We start from the raw sequence: 22,995 nt of genomic DNA, 5'->3' as shown, positions 1-22,995 counted from the left end.
AAGTGCCAGTTTGCAGCAACCCAGAAAATATGATGCTAGCTTTTTCATTTTCTGGATTTCTTGCATTTTTACTAAGGTATTCACGAAAGCTTTAATTGGAATCTGTTTTAATTTGGACTAAATGAACTGCATCATTAACATTCATATTGCAAAGATGCTTTCTCATGATACTAATGGTTTCCGTTATCACCATTTTCATTAGTTTACGTTGTTTCAGCCATTTCCTTTATTGATTTCTTCTTTGCTATAATAGCTACTCAGAAATTTAAACGATTAAGGCTCATTTTGGCCCACCTAATTTGGTGTAATGATACTTTGTTAATAGGAGATGCTCGCTTGGTCGAGGTTATTCAGAGAAGAGAAAAAAAAAAATTATATTGCTAGTATCATAAATTTTGTTGTGAAATATATAATAAATATATGTAAAAACATTCACATAATTTGAATATGCAAATGAAATTTAATTCTCTTTCAGTATCGCTCAAGGGTTTTTCTTTATGTGAGTCGGTTGTTGTTTAGCATGTGCATGCTCAGTCCACACCTAGAGAGGCTAATGAAGAGTAATCGTTTATAATTAGGACTCAAAGAGCAACAATATCGATGATTAGGGATCACAGGCGGTGTTGGTTTCAGCACTAGCAATCTTTTAATTGAGATTGTAGAATGAGGAATTTTGGAGTGTGCTCCAAGGATATTAACAGTCGCAATCATGAAATTCCCAACGCATTAACTTTATCAAACAGTCAAACCTATATGCAAAATGCAAAATGCAAAATATGACTTAACTTTAACCAGTAATGACTTTTTCTTTTTGACTAATTAACATGGATGAGGACCTTTATTTTTGGGAAAATCTTGATGGGATGAGGAAACTTTATTTATGATTAAAAGAAAAAATGACGATATGGACGAAGTGAGCCTTTTCCAAAATTGACATAAAGCCAAAGCAAGAAGCCAAGCAAATGATCAAGCTGACAAGAAATTAATGAAGAATAAATGAAACTGCTATGAAGCCCACCCGCATATACCTTCAGAAGCTAAAGCCAAACCAATACAAATGAAGAAGCCAAGATTTGAGATAAGCACAATATGGATGAGTACCTATATGAAGCCAAATAAATTAAGGAGAATTTAGATTTTTTATTGGAATATTTGCTGACTGGGTTTCTCTTAACAAACAGCCAGAACTGCTGAGAAAATTAAAAATACAGATGCAACTCAAGACATTTTGAAGTCCCACACACATATTTTTGTTTAGCCCTTTTTATATTTAACACAAACTCACACCGTATATTTGACGCAAATATAGTAAGAAAAAAGATAATAGAATTTGAATATTAGTTATGGTTATTTAAAATATCAAATATATATGTCTTTCGATAGGATTCTTATATTGTTTCTCTAATACCGTAAAAAGAAAAATCTTAGTTCGGGTATTTATTCTTTAATATACTAACAGCATTGAGGTAATGAATTGTTTTTTTCGACGATTAAGATGATGCAAGAGAAGAAAAAAGTAAAAGTATGTTAGTTTTCGAAAGTGTAAAGAGAATAAGTTGTATGATCAGTGACTGCAGCCATTGGTTTAATTTGTTGCTTAATTACAGTACTTGTATGATCTATTTGTTAAGAGAGAGGGGCGTAAATAATTAATGAGGGTGCAATAGCAATGGCATTGATTTGACTTCATTAGTGGAGTCTTTAATTTTTCAAAATACACACTTATTCAGGGAAATAATTAAAAAAAACTATGAATGCAAGCATATTTTGAAAAAGATTAAGTATAACAACTAACTAAAAGATTTAAGAACATACTTATAAATAAATTTCATTTACAATTTTAAGGCCATAATGTCTAAAAGAATCAAATAATTAGGAAGTGTCAAAGACCCAGTTGCTTCAAAGATGATACCATACCCTTATTGGTTGTACAAATAGAGATTTTGAAAAAGCAAATTTTCGGTCGAGAGAAAAATAAATAAACAAATGAAACTAAAAAAATGTTTTTTTTTTGTTTAATATCTAACACAGGCATCCATACCATTTCCTTTAAAATTCTAACAAAAAATCAGCGAAATTTAAACATTACAATTCATCCACAATTACTAATCCGCTCAGAAGCACGTTATTTCCTTAAAAAGAAATAAGAAAAAAAGTGTAGGATTAATTATATCATAATAAGCATAAAGTGCGTATGTATTATACGCACACACTTTCTTTTTTTTTTAAGAAAAGAGTTACCATCTTTAGTTAATTATTTGAACCCTAGTTTCACCTATAACAAAGAAATTATTGGAAAGCATTTACATATACATACCTGTGACTGTGAGAGAGACTAAAATTTCCCAGCCAAGGAGTCACAAGAAAATGGTGGTTGTGGTGGTGGAGGCACGGCTGTGGCTGTGATGCCTTGGTTTAATTGCCCGTTTGCCTTGTGCTGTCTCCTTTTGCTTTGCATGTAACTTCCCTTGCAACCATCAATAAGCTAGATCGTGATCAATAGAGAGGGTATGCATACGTGTGTGTGTGTGTGTGTGTGTGTGTATATAATATATGAAAATGCAAAGAGAAAGAGAGGCAGTGTGGAAATATGAGGTGGTATACAACTGCAAGAAGAAGCTGATTAGATATCAATACTACGATTTAGGGACATTGGACCCCATGATGTGGACATTGGCAAAATTATTGGTCCTTTGTGGATGGTGCTTTTTCTATTTAACTTTTTCACCAAATTTTTTGTTGATTTAACGTTCTTACTTTTTTTTTAGCATGTGCATTACAATCAAAATAAAGTAGATAATATGTTGTTGTTTAAGTAAATGGAAACCAATTAATTTCATATGGGGATGACAAATTTTTATCAACTAAACATTAAACCTTGCCTCCTATTATTACTTGTACTCAATTAACAGTCGATGCAGGGTGTATTTATGACTAATTAGCTACGCTCGGTTAATTAGTTGTGCTTAAAGGTAATTTCATTCAAACAGATTATTATTAGTGTACAAGTATATGAGTGATTGAAATGGTGTAATTTTCACATTAGTAACAAATTTGAATTAGGAATTTGGATAGTAATTGTTTTCTTCTTCTTCTTCTTTTTTAATCAATTAAAACTCAAAATAAGATTATGTTTTTAATATAAATTCAGTACAAGCTTGCCTGTAGTCAACACAATGCAGGTCTCATCAAAGAATCAATGGTGCGACTTATTCCTGTCATTTAATAATTAGCGGAGCTCGATATACCAAAAAAAAAAATCATTTTGATTTAAATAAATCTCAAAAAAGATCCCACAACAAAATAAAATGCCTTATAAACCAGGTAAAGTTACCAAAATAACCTAAGCAGTAAGCAGAACAGCGCCACTAGCCTCCTTGATCTTCTTCTCAGCAGAATTCTCTGTTGATGTTGACGATATGAGTCAGTGGAATTTGTTGAGGAACTCATACCGGATTTACCAAACTACCCCGGTTGGTATTTTGTCGAAGAGGATCCTGCGGTAGTGTTGCATGCCTCCGGCTTTACCGCAACCTCATGGGAGCTTTCTCTGTTTCGCGATACACAGAAAAGAATAGCAGAAAAGAAAAGAAAAGAAAAAATGGTAATTTTTTTCCCATAAGGCCTCGGCTAAGGGAGAATTATGAATAAAGGGAAAAAGAGAGTACGGAAAAAAATGGTGACACTTTCTTTGGCAGAAAGGTTAAAAAGAAAAAGGATTTCTTTTAGAATACTTTGAACCCTTCTTTCTGATCTAATCAGTCATTCACTTTTTCTTTCTTTTTCCTTAAAGAAAAAACTGGACCCAGTTGTGTGTGTAATGCTTCTAAAGTGGTTTGATAATTATGGACGGTCCAAAATTTTTGAGAACAATAAGCAAAGATAAATTTCTTTTTTCTTTTATTAATGGGCACAAAGATTTAATTTACACAAAAATTGTAAATATAAAAAAGGGAAATATTGCAATTATAATTAATGAAAATTTGATTGTTTTACAAAGATTGACTCAAACAATTTTAATATTCATTCACAATCAAACTTTTATTTGATTAGCAAAGATTAAGATAGTAACTCTTAATGATTTATTGTCTTTATTTCATCTTTGCTATGATTCCTCTCAAATAGATGGGGACAAAGAAATTTAATTTCTGCTTATTGTTTTAAAGAAAATGAATCTGTTAGATTTGATCAATAACAAATTATTATTATTAACAATATTATTTCGAGTTTAATTTACTTATTTAATTTTCTTCTTGATGAAGAACTTGATTTTTCAACATCTCTATTTGGAGTTTTGGACATATACTCTCTTTGATTTCTTCATGATTAAGAATTTACTTTTTTAACATCGCTATTTACACATAATTTATTACTTTTAAGGGACAAACTGTCATGTCCAATTATTTATGAATTCTCTCCTAATTTAATTTTTTCAAACAGCACTCTTATCCTTATTCTTTTGACACTATTCCAACATAGAATAATATTTTTTCTGACATAGTGGCCTTAAAATTTAAATTTAAATTTACAAGACTGATCCAAAACGCCATTTCTATGAAAAATACATGTGCTTGAGAAGTAAGGGCATAAGAAACTACATCGCCAAATCATTATGCTAGATTGAAGAAAATTATTCATAATTAAAACCACATTTTGCAGGCCCGTTTCAACGTCACAGAACCTTTGAAATAAAAATGAAAAGATTCCGCAAATGAATCCAAATCACTGCTATTAATTTTTCATTCTCATTAATTATTTACATCCCCCTTACATATATATATATATATATATATATATATATATATATATATACATATATATATATATATATGTAAACGTTCCAATCTAAATTTTTAGAGTGCGGGAATGTCCGGAAAAATGCATAAACCGTACGGTTTAAATGCTTTAAGTTTTAAACCTTTAAAACCCCTCGATTTTAAAATTTTTCCAAACTTTTCTCGTACTTTAAGATCCCAAACTAGAAAACTACTATATATACATACATACATACATATACATACATACATACATATATATGTATATGTATGTATGTATGTATGTATATCATGTCTTAAACTGTCGGTCATTGCTGCAGCTTTGTCGAAGAGATGTTATTATTATTAGGTTGAATCCAATTTGAGATTTTGCTAAAAAGAAAATGGCCTCCAATTTTTCATGGTAAACCCAACGACAAGCATCTATCAACATGGTGCCACACTTACACACAACAATGATAAGAGCAGCCCAAATCAATAGCAGTGCAAATCTATGCAATGTATAAATGATTTCATAAATTGAATGTGTGAAAAATGTGGAGACCAATGCGATTGCAGAAAGAGATCCAGAGAAAACAGCAATAAGGTCCCAAAATTGCGAAGAAATTGCTTGATTACGTTGAGACTTGTTTGTCAGCTGCTAATGCAATGTAGTAGAAGATTTTGGCTAGTAGAAAAATACACAAGCTTACTCTATGAGCTCAATCAACGGCTTAGTTGTGTCTTACACTATCATACCCACAATAGCAGCAACATGAGATATCCAGAAATTTTTTAGTACAAAACTGAGAAAATGAAATTGTCATTAGTACAAAGCCATCAAATTTTACATATGAAAAGGCTAGCATTCTTATATTATTTTCACTTGTTGTACATGTACCCCGGACCAATGGTGGAACCATGATTTTAGTTTGATGGGGACCATAATGAAGAAACCACAAACTTGACTGGATATAACAAGAAATCTGTAAAGTTAAAGTGACCGAAAGAGGGAGCTATAATTGATAAACCATAAAATTTTATATATTGTTACAAAATTATGTTAAAGTAAGAGGGCCGACATAAAATTTAAATGATACATTAAACTTCCCATATACTTTTTTACTTTTTTGGATTATTTCGAGGCGGCAAGGCAAGTACCGCCACTCCTGCTCTAGACGTAGCTTCGCATGCAAGTACTGTATAAGCAAGAAACGTTTGCCCCCCCCCCCCCCCCATTGACCAAATTTCTGCAATTAATTTGTAAATGACAGATTAACGTTTGCCACCCACTATCGCTTTATGCAATGACAGAATCGTTTGCCCGATCAACGGATCCGCGCTGACACGAATTATAAATCAGTCATTCTCAAAATCAATTTCTTTATTCCGTATAACCTGTTTTGATCTCTTTCCAAATTAACCTTCTCCAGCATGTTTTCTGTAATTATTAGAATCCACTAAAATTTTATTAGTAATTCTAATGAAAATTTAATTTCCCCTACCTATGTAAGCTACATTCAAATTCTAAACTTCTTATTTTCAATATAATTCTATTTTTTTAATACTAAAAATGGCCTCAAAATTTTATTGGTGAGTCCTATATTGAGCCAACTTAATTTTATTTTAAAAAAAAATTAAATTTCACATTATGACCTACGGTTTTATCATATGACATGAGAAATTCTTGAATACATCAGAACTATCATGTCATTCATATAACAAATAAATTATACTATGATATGTGTGCATTTATTTTAAAAAATTATCATATAAGCGGTGGTTACATTAAATCAAAATACACATATCATACATACATTAGTTGGTTGAATTACATTTGATGTATTCTAAAATTTCTTCATACGAAGAAATCTTAGTGGGATAGGCAACGAACCTATTTGCCTATAGTAGTAGCATTTGACTTCTTTCAAGTACAAGTATGCAATAGATCTAAGTTAGGTCCTGTTTGAGATTGAGTTTGGAAAACATTAAAGTATTTAGTAAACACTAGTTATTATAACTTATAAGTAAAGTTAATTTAATTTTACACTTGTATGATAAAAAATTTATTATATTTTTACTAATTTTGTAAAAATTATATTTATTACATACTATTAATCTTTATTTCATAATTATTACTTTTTTCTACAGGAGCAGTACCTCAATAACAAATAGGCCCCTAGGAGTCAAAGATAACCGACGACTCGATCCATTGGTGAGAAAGACAATGATGGACCCTTTTTTTGTAATTCTTGATGGGAGATTAGTAGCAATGAAAATGTAAGGAAAATGAAATTTAGTCAAGATGAATTTTCAGTTTATTATAAATTGAATAATTTTTTAATGAGGAAGTTCTCATTTTTTTAATATAAGAAAAAAATTAAAAAAATATGAAAATGCATATTTTAATATAATATTTTTTTGTCTTTTAGCAAACTAGGATTCATTTTCTTTCTTTTAATTTGCTCATTGTTTTAAAAGAATAAAGTCTTCCTCACACCTGATTAGAGGAAGACTTATCATAAATTATCTCTAATATATCTCTAAGTACCGCCAATATCATTTCATTCACACATCAAAATTTATGTTCTTTTGTAATATTTCAATTTCTAAATTGCGCTCTGTAGCATGGCATCCAATAAGCAATCTACATATCTTTATTAATATTACAATTAACATAATTTCTTTTAATTTGATGGGTTTTTAGGAAGTTAACAAATTAATTCTTTTTTTGAAAAAAAAATCATTTGTGGAAACAAATGAAATAATATAACCTTAGAAAAAACTTGCTGAAAGAACTGTGTAAAACTCGGTGTGTATATACATATAAAATGTAAAAAATTGAGGGCGACATTTGTATAGTAAAAGATACTAGCTATTGTTACAAAAACATAAACTGTTCAAGATCTCTGCAAACACACAAGGAAAATACCTATTTTATAAAAAAAATATATACAAATTAGAAAAGAAAATGTAAAAGCCAACTTCATTGCCTTGTAATAGAGGATATGAAAAAAACAGAGTAAGCTGGAACATGGCTAGTGCACACTGCCAAAACAAAATAATTCTGATATCTCAACAACAATTGAGGAGAATAATTCAAATACAACATGGTTAACAAAAATTAAATAAAAATAAGTTTAAACAATAAACCACTGAGAGACTGAAAAATTGACATAGAAGTTGGGAGGTGTTTCAGATCAGTCTTGTTGCCTATCATCATGATCACAATGTTGGAGTCTGCATGGTCTCCCAGATCCTTCAGCCACCGGCTCACGTTTTCAAATGTAGTTGATTTTGTCACATCATAAACTAAAAGAGCTCCGAGTGCACCCCTATTATAATAGGCACTGTTTATAACTCTGTATCACTCCTGACCTGCAGTATGCATATCTGGGCTTTTATTGTCCTTCAACCTGAAAATCACAGATTTCTCTTTAATCATACAACAAAATGTTCTTTTAGGACAAAATTTCCAATTTTAATTGACTCTGGAGTTGCTAGAAAAAAAATTTCTTTGTTCCCCCACGCCTGTAAATGAGTTTAGACAGTTTAATTTGGACGGATCTTACAGCAATTCAATCCATGATACATGATGAAGCAAAGTTTTCAAATATTATGCACTATATTATTATTTTGTTTCTTGAATTCAAAACTCACAAAACCCTAAGACCTCTTTAAATTTCACACACTAGTATGAGTTGACAATAACTTTACACCATGTGCACTTCTAGGATTATTATAAGTGATTAAGATACTATGTTTTTTTGACCGTCTCTTTTACCATAAACAAACTACAGGATAGTAACACAATGGCTAAAAATCTTAAATGTTTCAAAACATGAGTTGCACCCATAACAACTCAGTAAATAATTTTTTCACCCTGATTTAACACATATACTTGTTTTTCAGGAAAAGTATAAGATATGGTAACTTGATAAACTCAAATATCATGGGTGGGATGTAAGTCGGGGGCTTTATCTCATGTGGGAAACAGTCAAGACATAGAGGTTAACTACAACCCAAAATGTGAAATGGATACTCAGCTCTAGCTCAAAGTTGACATCCTTTTCTTTCACATCCGCCACTCAGTCCCATCACCCTATGTCCAAACGGGCTAAAGCTGCAATTACTTTCAACCCCAATTCTCAGCTTTGATTCAAGATTTCAAGAAATGAAATCCCAACTCTAACTTGCCAAAACTCAACATCAGGCTTGAACAGATTCGTTTCGACTTGCATAACTAACTTCAACATATGGAGAACAGTCTTACTCTCATTTCCAAGAAAACATTGAATGCCGATCTAATTATCTAATTAAATGAAAAAACCCGGTGGGTCGTAAGTTTCTCTTAATGAATTAATTGCAATTCTGATTCCACTCTAACATGCAAAAAGTCAACAACATGTTAGTTTCAACTTGCATCACCAAGGCAACAACTTCAGCACACCGAGAACAGCCCTACTCACATATACAAGTAAACACCAAATGCCTATCTAATTATCCAATTCAATGACGAAATCTGCCGGTGCATGATTTTCACTTGATGAATAAATTACAACTTAAATTTATAATTTAATCCAAACTCTCACCCCAATACTTAGCTATCACAATTAGGTTCTGCAACTTCACTTAACACATAAAATTAATCATTTAAATCATGGCCCAAAATATTCAGACTTGAATTATAAATCATTCTTTTTCAAAAAACTTAAATAGCATTCAAATCTAAATCCCCCCCCCCCCAAAAAAAAGGTCATTTCATGTGAATTACAATCTCATGAAGATAGATCCAATTAAAACTTGTACAAACTAAATCAAGAACTGAATCATAAGTTAAAATCACAAATCAATCATCATACTAATAGTAATTACACATCAATAATGAAAACAGATAAAAAATTGAATCACTTCCACTTCATATGAATCTACAAAAATCTATAACAACTAGATGGTGCATGTGCATAAACAACAACTTTGATGGATTAATTTAAAACAGTCATCTAAATTTGCTGGGAGGCGAAGGATTGAGCAAGACTGAGAGTAAGAGAGGGAGAAAGAAATTTTAAATTTTTTATGACAATTTTTGAATTCAAGAATAATATGAATTTAGTCAGATAAAGCAATTTTCTTGCAGCTAATTAATTATTTATTTGATTCTTAAAAGTCTAAAAATCTAAATGGCAAGAAATCTATATATTTGTTGCGACTATTTTAAAATCCCGGCAAGTCATCCACAATAACCAACATCTGTTGTGGTAATCAATACAGGGACGGACTCCTTCTTTTTGCCTATTAATTAAATCTTCAGCATTAGTTAAATATTAGGTGAATGGACAGGCAAGAGCATTATATGTATCTAGAAATATTATTTTCACCAAAAAAAAAAAATTCAAATGCAGAAGCTGATATTATAAGGAGTGACAGAGTGTTCACTTTTGTACATACCTTTTCTTTTAATTTAACATATACTTTGCTTCCCCCTTTTTTTTCCGAGAAAAAAAAAAAGGAAGTTTGCATCTGAGCAGCTACTACAAAAAAATCATCCTGTCAGACGGGTTTCTCTAACAAATAACTTCTAATCAAAGCATATTTTATAGAATACCAATGCAATTAATACACCTTCTTGCACTATTTGTTCTCCATTCTGGGACCAAATATTCGAAATTTAGAAGAAGAAAATGTTCGTTCATTAAAGTATAGTGTGATATAAATGTATGTACTATAAACTGGGTGGTGATTATTCTGTCAACATACCTGAAATGTTACTAATTTGCTTGCAATAATGAATGCATGTACTGATTTCTTTCCTAGCTCTGTTTCTAATACCCTAATACAGCTTAAAGAATTAATAAAGATGATAATACAGATAAGTTAGTAAACAGAGTTAAAATATTTTGTTCTGTTTGGTTAACAAGAAAGTAAAGGAAAATGTTTAACGGGAGAGAAATCTAGAAACTGAAAAATGATTCTTATTAAGCTCAAAAACAATCTAAATGTTACAGAGGTATTTATAGCATAGTCTGGACCCTTCTCCAGCATGCAAAGCATGAGCTGGAAACTAACTAATTGCAACAAATTCTTGGCGGGAATTTAACAAACTTAAAAAGCTAATATCACTTTGCATAACAGCATGCCAGTTTGGCAATTGACTAAGCACTCTGCTTGCAGGGCAATCTGATTCAGCAGCTTACACAGCAATCTGACTCAACATATAATCTTAACAAACAGAACCCATCTAGTTTCAACCAAACATAAAGTTGACCATTTTAGAACTCAAATCTTGTATTGCTTAGTAAACAGAAACCATTAAAGCTAATACACTCTCTTTGACAGTATCCAAAGGCTACAAGATTAATAATCAAAATAATCAAGGCTCAAACCCTAATTTTTTAAATTAAGAGACATAAATTAGACGCCTAACAATAAATTAGAGGAAAAACAGATCAACTTTGGTGAGATTAATCGGATACAAACATGAAATTCTTGAATAAAAGCGAGATTAAAACCAACCCTCTTCATTTGTATCGAAACCGATCGAGATAAAAAAATTTCAAATGAAAGCGAAAGCTTCTTCGATCCAATGGGAGTCAGAGAGTGAGAGCCGAAATTCACGAATTAGGGAACAAATCCATCAAATTTGGTGAGATTAATTGAAAATAAACCTGAAAATTCATGATGAATAACGAGATTTAAACCAAAACTGTTCGTCTTCATTGAAACTGAGATCGTAGAATTTCAAATGATTGTGAGAGAGAAAGCTTTCTCCTTTTCCTTTTTTCACACCACCACCCCCCCCCCCCGGCGGGGGGCGCGGACGAAGGCGTGGGGCCGAGAGCTAAAGAATTTCGCTGTTTTTTTTTTGTAACTTTTTCGAATTTCAAGTACTACGAAATTTTAAAATATTATTTATTCTTCACCATTTTCTTCAGTTTTAGCTTTCTATATATAATTTTATCCCAAACAAAAAAAGCTTTCGATATATAATTAGTTAAGTTAGTTAATATAGTCAAATGTTTTTTACATTAATAAATGTCATCAATCCTGTTCCAATTTTATTGGCATAATAAACATTTCTTTTTTAAAGTGATATAAAATGAATATTTTTACTGTCAGAATTTAACTCAGCCTATTTAACTGTCCTTAAAAATTATCAAATACTAAATGTCAAAATTTTCTTTTGGGGATTGCCAATTTCCTACTACTAAAATTCACTTACTTCCTATTATTTTCATAATAAATAATAATCCCAATAGTAAAATTTCACAATATTATTCTTATTTTCAAATATATTTTTATTAATACTTATTATAAATTAAATAAATCATATGAATAAAAATTTAAATAAAATATTAATTATTAAAAATAAAAATATATTTTTATATAAATAAAATATTAATAATAACATATTTTTCTTATATTTTTTGCCACTTCATGTATTTATGAGGACCTCTCTAAGTTACATTTAACCTAACATACAGCGATGATATGACTAGTTGACCAATAATTATATGCCAGGTAAACATAACAATAATAAAATAGAATTGATTTAAGCGGTTGGAAGCCAATCACCAAAAAAAGTCAACGCATGAGACACCATTCTACAGGCAGTTGTCTCTGCCATCAACTTTTCTGGTTTCTCCGACGACTCAGTCCTTCCCATTAAGTTAGAATCCCGATTTTGCAGGCTTAAATCTTTCCCGGCTATTGCCAAACCCAAAACCCACATCAATGATAATCATTATCATCATCACACTGAAAAAACACACACAATCTCTTCATTATCATCATTCAAATCCAACTTCAAAGTCAGAGTTTTTTTTATTCCAAATAAAACCCAGATGGGAAATCAGGCTTGGAGACTGCAACATCAGTTTCTAGTTGTGATTCTTCTCCTCCCTTGCCATTTTCTTTGAGTCCAAATAAAACTCAAATTAAAAAATTGATTTTAAAGAAAATTCTAGATGTGGGTCCGTTTTTTGCTTCTGTTCCTATTGTCGCTGTTTCCTCGAAATCGAAGTTGAAGTCGAAATCCAACTCATTTTCTTCGTCGTTGAGTTCTCCGAGTTCATGGATGCATTCGCCTTCTTCTCCGCCGTCTCCACCGTAGAGAAAGGGTTGTTTTTTATGTTCTCCAAAGAGTGCTTCAAAGGAAAAGAGTAGGGAAAGTCCAATTCTTGGTGATGATCTTGATTGGGGTATAAAGAACGATGAGTTCTTCTTGGATTTGAGATACCTTTTTTTTCGTTAAAGAGCAGGAAAAGATACTACAGAAGGCAACAAAAGAGCAAGAAAAGCTTAGTGGAGAGGTACAAAAGACTGTCAAATGGGCAAACCAATTCAGCCGGTTTCCCGTCCTTTACAGCTTTTGGACAAATTAAACATCAGCCGCTAGATTAGATTTTAGCACTTTGAACGGACAAGATTTTCCAGATTGTACGTTACGTTAAACGTAACTTAGGATTGCCATATTTATGATAAGAAAATGTTTATAAAACAATATAAAATGTAAAAAAAATATTTTATTATTAATTTTTTATTCACATCAAAACATATATTTCACATTTTTCATTCTTAATTTTTTTATTTTAATTTCCATCCATTGGTATCCTTGGAGCTAGTGTTCACGGCACAACGCAGCCCTTATCCTAAACACATACAATAAATATGTGGAGTTTTCTTGTGATCTAGAGTTTTCTTGTGACCTAAGTAATCTACTGCTTTCCCTTAGTAGCTGATATCAATTCTCTAATTTTTCGAGAAAATACAAAACGATACATATATTTATGTTTTATAATAACAATAAAACAAACCATTTAAGAATCCGATATGAATGAAAAAAGTTTGGAAACATAAGTGGAATCTATCAGCAAAAAGTCTTGGATGAAATTTTAAAACGAACGTTAAACTTCTTCAATTACACTGCCGGCCTTTGCTGCTATTCTATCGAAGAGAAGTTGTAATAATGAGCTTGGAACCAATTCGAGATCTTGCTGAAAAGTGGCCTCAAAATTTTGTGGTAAAGCCAATGACAAGCAGCCATAAGCTTTCTGCCATATTGGTACACCACCAATATAATAGCAGTGCAACTCAATGCAATATAGCAAATGATTTTAGCAATTGACTGTGTGAAAAATGTGGAGACCAACGACACTACTGAAAGAGATCCAAAGATAACAGCGATAAAGCCCCATAGCTGCGAAGAATTTGCTTGATAACGTTGAGACATGTTATCGGCAGCAAATGCAATGTAGTGAACGATTATGGCCACCAGAGAAACACACAAGCTTACCTTATGATTTTCCATCAATGGCTTAGCTGTGACTTGTACATTCGCACCCATAACGGCAACCAAGGTTGGGATGAGACATCCAAAAATCTCTGGGTATGAAATTGAGGAAATCAAATTGTCATCACTGTAAAACCATCAAAATTTATTTATGAATAAGTAAGTAATGTTATATTTTTAACTTGTTGCACATGTGCCTTAGGAGTAGCTTAGCTCGAATGGCTGTGAATACACTTATCAAGTACGGTTATGTATATTTGAACAAAAATACTAGGCAAAATTTGGTGAGGTACGCTCAAAATTTTAGAAATAATTGCCACTGCTCACTACCTTAGCAAATAAATATAAACAAGAAACAATGCTCCCAAATTTTAACAATCAAGAGGAAAGCTTCCTATATAAGAGAAAAAGACCAAGACCAATACGCTTAGTGCACGTGGGTTTAAAAAAGTAATGATCTTCTAAAATTTAACTTTCTTTCGCTGTTATCAATTATTAATGCATGGACAAACCTCACACAATAGTCTAACATGGAACCATCAAGTTCTAGCCTTTACTCTCTAGATCACAGAATGCTCATAACTAAGCTTATAGTCAAGTAAGAAATGCCAAAAAAGATGACAAAGTTAATTAACCTTCATATGAATAAAAGTAAGAAGTGTACGTAGTGAAAATTTAGCTCATAACAACTGAAAATGTAAGAAATGTGTAAGTATGTACCTTGAATGATCAAAGTGCTGTCGATGAAGGTGACGATGGCAGGGGCAGCTTATTTGCGTCATGTTGATTTCGGAATGCAACCGTTCTTCTTCTGACAAAACCGACCTGCTCAGGACTATAAACTTCTTCTTCTGCCAAAAAACAATGAGCTTCTTCTTATGACAAAATTTATTTTATTCATGCATACTGCAAAAGAAATGCTCATAACTAAACCTAGAGTCAAGGAAAGATGAGCTTCTTCTCCTGCCAAAAAAAAAATGAGTTTCTTCTCATAACTAAATTATATTTTATTTATGATGATTTATTATGACTTGTCAATTAGTTATGAAACTCATCAACTTTGGCAGTCTCATACGCTATAGTGGAAAATGAGTAATGTTACTTTGACAAATCACACCCGTTCGATGGAAAAGAAAAAGAAAAGGCTACCTTCAGAAAAATAATCAATTTCTTACAATATAAAATCCTAATTAATTTTTTACTTTCATGCAGTCAATTATGCATGGATAAACCATATTTCCTACTATCGGAGAACGGTAAGTCGGTATTGAATATTAGCAAAAGTGGTGATTAATGTGAGGTTGTTTAAATTGGGAAGAAACTTTCGACTTTTTAATTACTCTGGAAATGCTAGAAAGCCTTCTTTTTTTCTTTTTCTTTTTTTGGTTTTTTGTTTTCACAAGCCTTATAAATGAGTTTAAACATTTTAATTTGGCCTGATCTTATAGCAGTTCAGTCCATTTAACATGATGAAACACAGAGTGACATCAGTAATTTTGTTCCTTCAATACAAAACTCAAAAAAGTTTTGTAACCACTACCATATATTTTCCAACACTAATACCTCTTTAAATTTCATAGGCAACATGATTAGCTGTGAAATATAACGTTGATCTTACATAGGCTTCAGCTAGCGGACTCCCGCCGTCCCGCACTAACTTAAATGCATGCATAGCTTTTTAATATAAATTCACTTGGACAGGGCTAGATCTTTAATTTTTTTAATATCAAGTAAAAAGTTAATTTCAAACAATTCTGATCGAAATACTTACAATATTCAAAAAGAAAAAAAAAAAGGCGTACTAATGATTAAATTAAGATAGTATAAACTATGATTACTACTTTATACAAATCACCCACCACAACCTTCGATGGAAATCACTACAATGGATAAAGTGTATTAATGAACCACCACCACTTCTCTATTAAAGCAGACAAAGTCTCTTTTCTATAACCCTAGCCTTTGGGCTATTACTTAATCATTTTATTTTAACTCTCACCCCATCCGTGTTCAAGAACTGTAGTTCCACACTTTCAGCAGCCAAACTGCAAATTGTAAACATTGGAACATTAACATTCAGGGAAATCATATATAACAATTACAAAAATCAATAATAATGCGTTAATGTATCTGAAGATTATTTGTCTAAATTGTAAACATTAACGTGCCTGGAGATTATTTGCGTAATTTTCATCTACATATAAATTATGAAAATCAATAATAATGCGTTAAGAAATTTATGTCAATAAGAGTAATGTAATTATAATAGAGTAATATAAGATTAAAAAAAATGTGTTTGTGTGTAAATTGTAATGAAATTCATTAGTCAATTTTATTTAGGGTAATTTATCGTCAGTCCCCAATTGTTTCGACATTTAGTACCGCGCACCACATCTTTCAACCATGTGCACTACACCCCCATTTCCGTCAAAAAATCGGTTAATTCTAACCGTTCAGGCTGCTATTAACCTAAAAGATTATACTACCCCTGTTTTGAATTTAATTGATATATAAGTACCGAAATACCCCTAAAAACTCATAAAATTTACATCTAGAAATATAGATTTATTATAACAATATTTAATTTTATATTTTTAAAATTAAATTGAAACGATTTTTTTCAACATCATAACAAAATTGTAAAACCCGTAAACATCAAAATTAGAGACAAAGCATGATTCCAATAGGAAAGAAGAAAATCAAACACATAAACATCATCACATTGTAGAAAAATTCCAATAATAAAGAAAACTAATCTAATTATACCAAACACCTACTGTAAATTTCACTGTAAAATTATATTACAAAAGACCCAAACTAAGAAAATTTAACAAAAAGGAATCCAAGAATAAAAAATCCTAAAACTAAAGATTTCAAACCCTAAATCAAATTATAGAGGCAGCAGAGACAGCAACGGCTTCAAGTGGTGGCGTCGGCGATTTCATGTAGCAATAGAGGCGGTGGTTTCAAGCAGTGGCAAATCACGCAGCGCGTACCATTTTGTTGTTGTCAATTCAAGTCGGTGGCGGATCACTCCGACAGCAGCAGTAGTGAAAGACAAGAAGAAGAAAAAGGAGAAGGAGAAGGAGAATAAGAAGAAAAAGGAGAAGGAGAAGGAGAATAAGAAGAAAAAAAGAAGAAGAAGAACAAAGGAATAAAGACGGAAAGAAGAAAGAGGAAGAGAAGAAAAAAAGAAAAGAGAAACAGAACATAGAAAAAAAAAAGGAACGAATGAAAAAGGAGTTTTTTCTCAAATTTTTTATATATTATTTTAATCTAATACAAAATTATCATTTTATCCATTTTTTCTGTTAAACTAATGGTAGATTGACGGAAATGGGGATGCGGTGCACATAGTCAAAAGATGTGGATGCACGGTGCTAAATGTCGAAACAATTGGGGGCTAACGATAAATTACCCATTTATTTATAAAAAGTAATCCATATAATCTAACCTTTTTAACGTTTAAGAAAAAAGTACTATGACTAACAGATTTCTATGTATAGAGCATTATATAGTGAGACTCATATGGGTTCAATTGTGTTGAATTAGCTTTTTCTTCTTTCTAAATTCTTAATTGAATAATCAAGAAAGGGATGGTGTTGTGAAAATTTTAATATACTCGCAAGCGCACGAATCTAGAGATAGAATAATGGTAACGAGGTCGATCCCACATGGATTGTTATAAATTCAAAAGTCTAATTTAAATCTAAAATTAATATTAATTCTAACCTAGTTGACCAAAATTGAGTTTCTAAGAAAATTAAACCAATTAAACTAAAGAAGCAATTAAAATAAAGGAAAATTCAATAAGATAAGAATTACCAAGGTTTCAGAATCCACCACTATTCAACTAGTAATTATCTAAATATTCATTAATTCCCAATTTTAGAGTGACAACTCGAAATCAATCTATGTCATCTCATAAATATAACAATTAAGCCCAATTAATTAAATCTAATATAGGTTATTTTTCCGCTTAATAGTATGACATCTAAGAATCTCATGTAAACATATTGAATAACAAAGAGTCAAAGTTTCCCTAAGCACTCTATGTAAATAATTTAATGAAAGACATAAAATCAAAGACAATCATGCATAAACTTTATAGATCCAAGCATAGATTTAATCAAATATTAATCCTAACAATCAATAATGCATGACAGAATTGATGAAAATATTTTATTAACATCCAATTAATCATGTGAAATAAAAACCATAATCATCAAAGAACATATATAAGGAATTAATTAAATAAAAAGATAATTATTTCATTGAATAGGGTTTCATCCTTAACCTCAGTATAAAAAAATTAACTAGACATACTTAAATTGAGAGCAACACAAAAAATAAAATCAGCCATGAAAGCCGAATTGTTGCTGCTGCCGAATACTCTCTCCCAACCTTGCGTCTGCACCCTTTTGTTTCCGTCCAGCGGCTGCCTCCTTGCAAAAGCCAAAGTTCGGCTTTTTTATTGTAACACCCTCCAAAATCCTCAAATCAAAAGGATTTAAAACAAGCCAAGCACAACCGACTTTGAGCCCACGCACGTGAAGCCCACTTGGAATTTTCAATCTTTTTGTAATGCCATGCAATTGCTTCTCACGTGCAGGCCACTTTAGCTTTAAATTTCTTCTTTGTTTGCACTAGCATGGAGAATTCAATTTATTGGCCTCGGCTTCTTCAGATTGAATTTCATACATATTTGCTTAACTGCTTCCACAAATTGACTTGATCTTTAATGTTGTCCAGTTATTATTCTTTATGCACTTTTCATCCATAATCTCTAATTAATTCCCTATTCAATAAAACAATTCAACTAATTAAAAATAACAAATAAATATAACTAGCAATTATTTATTTAAGGGTAAAATATGTATATATTATATGCTCATCAGACGGCGACAGAAAGAAAGGAAAACAAAAGGAAATAATAAGATTCCCACGGGCTTCAGTTTTTTCACCAATTGCATTGATGATGATATTTTCGATTCATTAACGAAGGTTCGTTCCCTTATATAAAGTGAAGAGGGTCGCATTACGCCCAGAATATACAGCTGGATTATTTGGCCTTTCAATAATGGAGATTGCTACTTTCCTTTGATCTTTTTGGATTTCACCATATAATCACTTATATTTTTTAAAATGACAGTCCAGGTTCATCCGAAAAACTCCTCCAACACGACAACAAAACAACCATTTGTTTTAAATTAAATCTTGAAAAGAAAGGAAAATCTAGATTGTGTCCGATATAACATTTGAAGAGAATATCTGTTTTCTAAGACTTATGTCTTTTTTTTTTTTTAATTTATTGAAACTTGTTTTCAAAACCATAACACTTGGCGTGAATAAATCTAGTGACACTGATTTTCAAAGCATATCTATTTTTATTTTTTCCTTTTTTATTTTTTGCATGCACTGAGCTGCGGATCTTTTTGGAGTACTAATTCATGTCAGATGTTAATGTCAAGTAAAAAGTTAATTTCAGTAAATTGTGATTGAAAAACTCACAATATTCAAAAAGATTAATGAAAAAGAGTGTATTAATGGTTAGGTTAAGATAACATAAACTATGATTACTACTTCAAACAAATCAGCCTCCACAATCCTGGACGGAAATCACTACTATATATAAAAAGTGAATCACCACGGCTTCTCTGTTGAAAGCAGAAAAATCTCTTTTCTATAACTTTAGCCTTTGGGCTATTACTTCATATATAACAAACGAAACTTGCTGGAGGCAACTTCTTTCTTAATTGCTATTAATTTTTCAAGCAGAACATTGCGTACTCAAAACTCTCAAGTTCAGGGACCCTTTTTATTGGTAAAAGGAAAATTATCATTACACCAACTCCATAATTTTACAAAATTTTATTAAAATAACTGAATTTGTTCATTAAAAAAAATCCCAAAATTTTAATAATGTAGGGAATTTTTATTCAATCCCAAAATTTTGTAATTATTTTTATAATTATAATTTTTTATTAAAATAATTTTATTTAAAAAATTCTAATTTTGGTATTTATTTTTTATTAAATTTAGGAGTATTTTCATTAATTATAATTTTCTTATTTTTCAAAACTTTTATAACATAAAATGATATTTTAATTTATTTAGAGATAAAATTATTATTTTAATTAAATTATTTAACGATATTAATGTATAAGTGTCTAATTGATACAAATTAAAAAAAAAAAAGATAGTGCAAAGAACATATTAGAACTTTATAGTGGTTAAATGAATATAAGACAAAACAGAAATGATGCAATGATAATTTCACTTCTTAAAAATTTTAATGTCCCATCAAGACCAAATGCAATTATTAAGTAGATAATAATGATGTTGATGATTATGATTATGATGATGAAAGGAACGATCATGAATTATGTTAAAATTAAGCAATGAAGGAAAATTAATTTTGATAGTAAATTTGGTATTAAATCAAATTTGATAGCCGATTATGGTAACGAAACCCTGGCTTTATTTAGTGCCCATCGAATCTAAAGTGCGTGGAAACTTGAAAATATTCCAAATAAGAATCCACTCCAATAAGCCTAAGGATAACTTGAGCTACGTTGTGTTTTGAATATCATGATTGTCTCGTCATGCCATCGAAACCCGATCTGATTTGACTTGCAATCGTACGTAATAAGTAACGAAGACAGATCGTGACTCAATGGATATGCTATCATTATTACAGTTTTTATTTTTATTTTTATTTTTATTTTGTTCGACGTCACTATTATAAGAACGGATTTGTATATATTCCCATTTATAATTTTTTTTTTAACTTTTCACAGTAATTGCTAAAAGAAAAGCACAAATACACAAGTTCACAACTATCTAATTCATTTATAATATGAATCTGCAATGTGTGGTTGTAATAAGTTTGCAGAAGACGAGATGAAATTGGATGTGGTTTCCTCTAATTTTACACATGGATAAAATTGTAAATTTAAAGAAGGAGTTTCATCAGGAAATGAGGGGGTGCTAATAGTATAACTCTTAAAAAAAATCATATATAAAAGTTATTAAAAAAATTATTTGGCACTTAAAAATCAAATTCAAATAATAAAAAAAAAAAACTTGCACTAAAAAAGTATAAATCCTTTTTCAAAGTAGCATAAGGATAAATTTTGGATTATCCCTCTCATAAATTGATTATCTTCAAATCATTCCCCTTACTTTTAAAAATGTTAAAATTACCCTTATATGTAGTCAAAAGACAAGGGAAAATGGGGGTGGGTTGAATTTTTTTTTTTTTTTTGACTTCTTAACAAAAATGGAGGATAAATTGAGGTTCGCAAAAGTAAGTTAAAAATAATCAATTCAGAGTAATCCAAAATTAATTCGTAGCCTAATAATGATTGATAATGGGATGAAAAACTGTATAGATATGGGGTGATGCTGATCCCAGTGGGATTTAGCTCGGCCCAATTGTTGGCCATGCGGCATTTTACATTTTAAACACTGCGGGTTAGGCCTGAAGATGCTATGAAGGCTTTAGGGATTCAGAATTTCTAAGAGCGGACCTTATGTTAACATTCAAAAAAGAACCCAAAAGAATAATAATAGAATTTTAATTAAATTTTAATATCATCTGAAACATATTAATTAAATTCTATCGTCTGAAATAAATTAATTAAAATTTTAACCCCTTTTTTAGATGAAGGCTTAGCTCAAGTGATAAGAGTCGAGGTCCTTCTTCAAATTTCATTGGGGAGAATGAGGTGAAATTAAATCAATGATCCTCTTAGATAAAAAAAATATTTAAAAAAAAGGGAGAGATATATTTGATTTTTTGAGTTACAAGTTTGATTTTTTGTCTTAATGAAAAGGAAAAGAGAGGACAACAGCTTTCAAGTTTATCCTTATCTACCTTGAAACCACATGAAAATGAGGTAATTTCAGGTTTGTATAAGAAATATGAGGATATATAAGTAAAAGTGCAAAAACTACACCAAAATTGGAGTTTAGTTTTTAAAATTACTATTAAATGATATGATTTTGTCAAAGTGACTTAGGAAAAAAAAATTACAAAATACTAAAACCAGATTTTAACTTTTAAAAATTACTTTTAAAACTCCTAACCACAGTACTAAATATGTCATTTATTTGAAACAAAAGAACGATGAAGGGTAAGGGTCGCATTTGGTACTGTCTTTCTAATGTCGTTCCTATATTTGTTTTAGGGAAAATGACAATAAAGCCCTCTAACATTTGGAAAAAGAAGTATAAAACCCATTAACGTTTCAAAAAAGACATTAACTCCTATTTTTGTTAGTAAATTCTGTTTATTTTAATAGTAAATTTATTTTTAATTTATAATTACTCTTATGTCCCTATAATAAATAATTCAATATATCGACTTAAGATATGTCATGTGTATAATGAAATTAGTAACATTTTTAATATGACCATTTTCACATATAATCTATCATTTTTAATATGACCATTTTCCCTTCTATTTTCTCAACAGCCGCTATTTTCTAATTTATTTCATCTATTTCCAAAGTTACCCTCATTAAAAATTAAAAAAATAATTATTTTTTAACTTTTTCTTTTCTCTCTTATCAACACATATTCTCTCTCTTTTAACAATCACTATTGTATATCTCAGCAACCACCACTTCTAAATTAATTTAATGTATTTCTAAAATAATCCTTATTTAAAAATTAATTTTTTTCCTCTCATTTGCACTCTTATTAGTTTTAACTTTTAATTTTTGTAGTAACCTACTTTGCTCCTTTAATGAAGCAAACTCAATATTTATGGTATCATGATCAATAATTTTGTAAGTCAAATTCAAGAACAAAGGAAACATAAAGGAGAAAAAAAATAAAAACAAGAAAAATAAAAAAATTAAGTCAAAAATGGATTTTCATAATTTTCTTGTTCGGCTCTTATGATAATGATAATGATGAGTTTCAAGAGGTGAGAAATAATATAGA

At 30.6% G+C, this 22,995-nt stretch overlaps 2 long non-coding RNA genes across 5 annotated transcripts; both read right to left on the bottom strand.

Moving 5' to 3' along the window:
* Window positions 1-864: 864 nt before the first annotated feature.
* Window positions 865-3,639, bottom strand: LOC127902131 (uncharacterized). The gene is made up of 2 exons (XR_008054667.1): window positions 2,318-3,639; window positions 865-1,101 (listed from the first exon to the last, which is right to left on the bottom strand). It is a non-coding gene; the product is annotated as an uncharacterized LOC127902131 (long non-coding RNA).
* A 4,087-nt stretch (window positions 3,640-7,726) lies between these two features.
* On the bottom strand, window positions 7,727-11,728 carry LOC112499218 (uncharacterized). Of its 4 annotated transcripts, none has more exons than XR_008055223.1 (3): window positions 11,268-11,698; window positions 10,203-10,285; window positions 7,727-8,170 (listed from the first exon to the last, which is right to left on the bottom strand). It is a non-coding gene; the product is annotated as an uncharacterized LOC112499218 (long non-coding RNA). The 4 variants fall into 4 exon arrangements; XR_008055222.1 differs by having other exon boundaries at window positions 10,203-10,282; XR_008055221.1 differs by lacking the exon at window positions 10,203-10,285 and having other exon boundaries at window positions 11,268-11,728.
* Window positions 11,729-22,995: the final 11,267 nt, after the last annotated feature.

The sequence above is a fragment of the Citrus sinensis genome, chromosome 5 (assembly GCF_022201045.2).
Source record: "Citrus sinensis cultivar Valencia sweet orange chromosome 5, DVS_A1.0, whole genome shotgun sequence".
NCBI lineage: Eukaryota > Viridiplantae > Streptophyta > Magnoliopsida > Sapindales > Rutaceae > Citrus > Citrus sinensis.
The sequence above is the reverse complement of the archived record's forward strand: the minus strand, read 5'-3'. Positions and strand labels throughout refer to the sequence as shown.